Here is a 4915-nt window from a genome sequence, read left to right on the forward strand (position 1 = left end):
TCGGCTCAGTCTCAGCAGCAGAAGACTGACGACTACCAGAGTCCTGGTCAGCAATCGTCTGGTAGTCAAGGGCAGGGTGGATACAGGGGAAACCACCCCAAGTGCAACCGATGCAACAGGCATCACAGTGGGCAGTGCAACAAGGGCCGTTGTCTGAGGTGTAACAAGTTTGGTCATGAAGCCAAGGATTGCAGGAGCGCGCAACCTGCGAATCAGAATCGTCAACAGCAACAGCAAGTTCCACAAAACCAGTCGCAACAACAACAAGGTAACAGGGGATGCTTTCAGGTGCTGAAGGCCGCTTCAAGAGAAACTGCCCCCAGTTAAATCAGAATCAGAATAACAACAACAACAATCAGGGGAACGGGAACAATAACGGAAATAACAACGGGGTAAACAATGGGAACAATTGCGCCCGGGGCCGTGTGTTTGTGATTGGTCAGGGAGAAGCAAGGAATGATCCTAATGTGGTGATGTGTAAGTTCCTTCTCGACGACTTTTATGTTACTGTTTTACTTGATTCAGGTGCCGATACCAGTTATGTGTCTCTAAAAGTCAGTCAAATGTTAAAGCGCACACCAACACTTTTGAACACCAAGCATGTCGTAGAGTTAGCAAACGGTAAAAGTTTAGAAGCCACACACGTAGTTAAGGGTTGTAATCTCATCTTAGCTAGTCAGACCTTCTCTATCGATCTCATTCCTATCGTTCTGGGTAGTTTCGACATCGTAATTGGTATGGATTGGTTATCACAACATCAAGCAGAGATCCTTTGCAAGGAGAAGATCGTCCGCATTCCTCGTCCAGATGGGGAACCTTTAGTGATTCATGGCGACAAGAGTGGTGCCGTGGTGGGCATCATTTCTTTTCTTAAGGCCCATAAGTGTTTGCGAAAGGGCCACACTGCTATCCTAGCTCTCGTTACTGACACCTCGAAGAAAGAAAAGAAGATCGGAGATATCCCGATTGTGCGTGATTTTCCTGAGGTATTCGCTGAGGAATTACTTGGTCTCCCACCCCATCGTCAGGTTGAGTTTCAAATCGAGCTAGCTCCTGGAGCAGCGCCGATAGCTCGTGCACCTTATCGTTTAGCTCCATCCGAACTAGAAGAACTGTCCACGCAACTACAAGAACTCTTGGATAAGGGCTTTATACGTCCTAGCTCTTCGCCTTGGGGAGCTCTAGTATTATTTGTGAAAAAGAAAGACGGTACTTTCAGAATGTGCATCGACTACCGTGAACTCAACAAGGTGACTATAAAGAATGGCTATCCACTTCCACGCATTGATGACTTATTCGACCGGCTGCAAGGATCGAGTTACTATTCGAAGATTGACCTAAGGTCAGGTTACCATCAACTGAGGGTTCGAGATGAGGATGTCTCTAAGACAGCGTTCAGGACTCGCTATGGGCATTACGAGTTCCTGGTTATGCCTTTTGAATTGACAAACGCGCATGCAGTCTTCATGGATCTTATGAACAGAGTGTGCAAGCCTTACATGGACAAGTTTGTTATTATTTTCATCGACGACATCCTAATCTATTCTAAGAGTCAGGAGGAACACGAGCGTCACCTATGACTTATTTTGGAACTTCTTCGAACAGAACAGTTGTACGCTAAGTTTTCGAAATGCGACTTTTGGCTTCGGGAAGTCCACTTTCTAGGCCACGTGGTAAACAAGGATGGGATTCATGTTGATCCATCCAAGGTAGACTCGATTAAGAACTGGCCCGCATCTAGTTCATGTTGATCCATCCAAGGTCTCTACAACCCCATGGGTTGTTTGTACCTCGGTTTTACTTGTCCGTCATCTAGTTTATGGCCTCAACGAACCATAAACGACCAGTTTGGTTTGCTCTTGTGATTACCATTGCTCATGAGCAATAACCATCACTTTTGATTATTTTTGCCATGGTCCTTGACCATGTCTATTCGCGTTGGGCATCTCACCTTCACCTCTATGACTCCAGGGATCATTTATGCGTTAGTTTTACATGCCCTCAGCTTAACTTATTTTAAAACGTGTTTTCTTTCCTTCTTGGTTTGTATAAACTACAACACTCCATTCAATTCAATTAACGACCCTTTCTATCAATACCAAAACTAAGTAAAATAAACAACGTAACATAAAGCTACGTACCTTAAAGCTTATCTTTCAACCGATCATTCGTCCCGGCTTGGAGTCCCGATGCTTCTCCCGAGTTGCCTAAAAAGTACAACCCAACATCATTAGGACCCTCCGATTCATAATTAAACTAAGTAATTTGTCAATCATCTAACCACATGTTCTCATTTATAATTGTTTTGCAAAACATCATTTAATCATTCATTTGAGCATTTTGTCATACACCTTATGTGCAAGATTTTTATACTAACATTGTCAAGTTTTATAAGGGTACTCGGTATCTGTCACACCCTGGCTTTTGTGGAAGCGTGGATTATTTTGGTCTGACTTCTTAATACCATAGCAACAATCGTGACAATGCTATATGATAAAACACAAGATGTTCATCCATTCATTAAGTTAAATAACCACAACGACATTGTTTGAAAATGTTGACACATAAAGTAAGTTACAACCATGACATGATTAACAGATTCACAATGACTCATCAAAAGCACGTAAATAAAAACCCAAGTTTAGAATTGTGTATCCCGTCCAGGAAAGGGATCCACCTCCTAAACTCGACGACTCAGATGACATCTTTATTCACTACGCAGCCTTGACACAACGCATACTCCGCCAGATCCACTAATTCCCTGAAATACATGTAATTTGAAAAGTCAACAAAAGTTGAGCAAGTTCATGTGTATGTAAGTGTGTAAAACCTTTAAAAATGTGTCTGTAAGTATGAAAATCCCTGGTATGCAGAAATTAAGGAAAAAAACTGATCACCAATGGGTTGCAAAGCCAATGGTATGTGTGAACTGGTGCAGGAAGACTCAAACCTAGCAAATTTGTCTCCGGTATGAAGACATAGTCACCACTATTGGCCGCCCCGGCCTCACGGGTGTGGGCTCGCTACACCCAAATAGATCTATCACTCATGTCCCTTGGTCCTACAATGAGGATTAATGGCCTTAAGTGTCATGCCCACCACTCACATGATCGCGTAGTAAAAACCCTCCTTAAGCTAACTATACCATGTAAATAAGAGTCTGTAATAATTGTAGCATGTATTTCACCCCCGAAGTATAAAACTGAAAACAATTAAGAGAAAAGGGGGACATGAACTCACTGAAGTACGTCTCCTGTATCGTAACGTCAATCTCAAACTTGATCAGCTACCCGGCGACCTACAACGTACTAATGTCTATTAGACGAACGGGCCGTGCCTTGGTTTAGGGTTTAATGTTTTGAGTTGCGTTACTTTGATATTATACCAAGTTTGTGACTTTTTGTTAAAATAATAATAATTATTATAACTTAAATTTTGTTTTTAGGAATAATAGTTAGGCAACTATTTCGTATCCACACTTCTCAAGTATTTTATATGTATATTTCCTTCCCAAGGATGGGGGTATTTATACATGTACATTTGTAATTTCGAAAAATATATTTTTAGTCCCACTTAGAAAAATATATTTAATTTGTCTAAAACATCTTAATTCAAAAAACTATATATATTTTTCCCAAAAATATTATATTTTACTTCATAAATTTTCCAAAATAATATTTTACCAAAAATGTACGTGTAAGAGTATTTTCTGAAATATCACATAAGTTACGTTTTAGCGTTTCGTTTTGCAATAACAAGTGCGTAACTTAAATATTTATTTCGTGAGAATTTTGGTATTATTTTGGAGTTGTAATTTCCGTGGTATTTGTCAAGTCATATTATTTTACCCTAAAAATAATATAACTAGTTCACAGAATAAACAAATAATCACACAAGAGTTTTAGTATAAAATATATATTCTAAATATATATTTATCAAATTTTATTTACGAAAATCAACCTCCGGCACTTGGTATTTTTGTAATAAAAATCATGGCGAAGTTTATTTTGAAAACAAGGTTAAAAATATATTTGTAACACTTGTTATAAAAATATTTTCTAAGTGTTGGATTTTAGAAAAATTTCGCCAGAGTTTCCTTTGTAAATGGAGGTGTCCATGCTTAGTAGCATATCATTTTCTTTTTCAAAAATTCATTCAAACAATTCTCAATCAACAGTATACAACCTCTACTTACCAAACTTGCCAAAAACAAGCATAAACTATAAACTCATGAACTTGAAAATTTATAAAAATGTGTAGTAACTTACTAGTGTCCTTAGTAAGTCTTGTTACCTTTTAAAATGTGATTAGTTCTTTAAAAACTTTAATTTTAAAGAGTTTAAGTGTTTACAACTTCCAATCTTATTTTCTAAAAATATTTCTTCATGAAATTTTCTTGTCATACAAGTGTTTCTACACTTGTTTATCCACCAAAAATGTGATTAGTTTATGTAAAATCCAAGTTTTAATGAAACTTATATTTTTCACTTGGTTCTTTTGAAAAACCACTCATGGATCTTTAGATCCACATGATTATAACCTACTTTGATCTTTATTTTTCAAGAAACCATCCATTCATTCAAGTTCATGGTTTATGTGTGGATGATTCCATCATCCTACAACATTCTTACTTTCTCATCTTGCTAGATCATGTTTTTAATCATGATCTAGCAAGACTACATGATGATTCACATCGTTTCTACCAACAAACAATGATCAATATGCATATCAACTAGTATTTATCATGATATATTCATCTAGCAAGTGTATGTTCATGTCTTCTTCATAAGATTCATTAGTGTTCTTAATACTTTTGATCATAATACATCATTAACCACCTAAACAAGATGCAAAATGCAAGGATCTAAGTTCTTACCACTAACTCAAGGTTAGGGGAGTTCAAGTGATGAAATGT

Source organism: Helianthus annuus, chromosome 9 (genome assembly GCF_002127325.2).
Source record: "Helianthus annuus cultivar XRQ/B chromosome 9, HanXRQr2.0-SUNRISE, whole genome shotgun sequence".
Classification (NCBI taxonomy): Eukaryota; Viridiplantae; Streptophyta; class Magnoliopsida; order Asterales; family Asteraceae; genus Helianthus; species Helianthus annuus.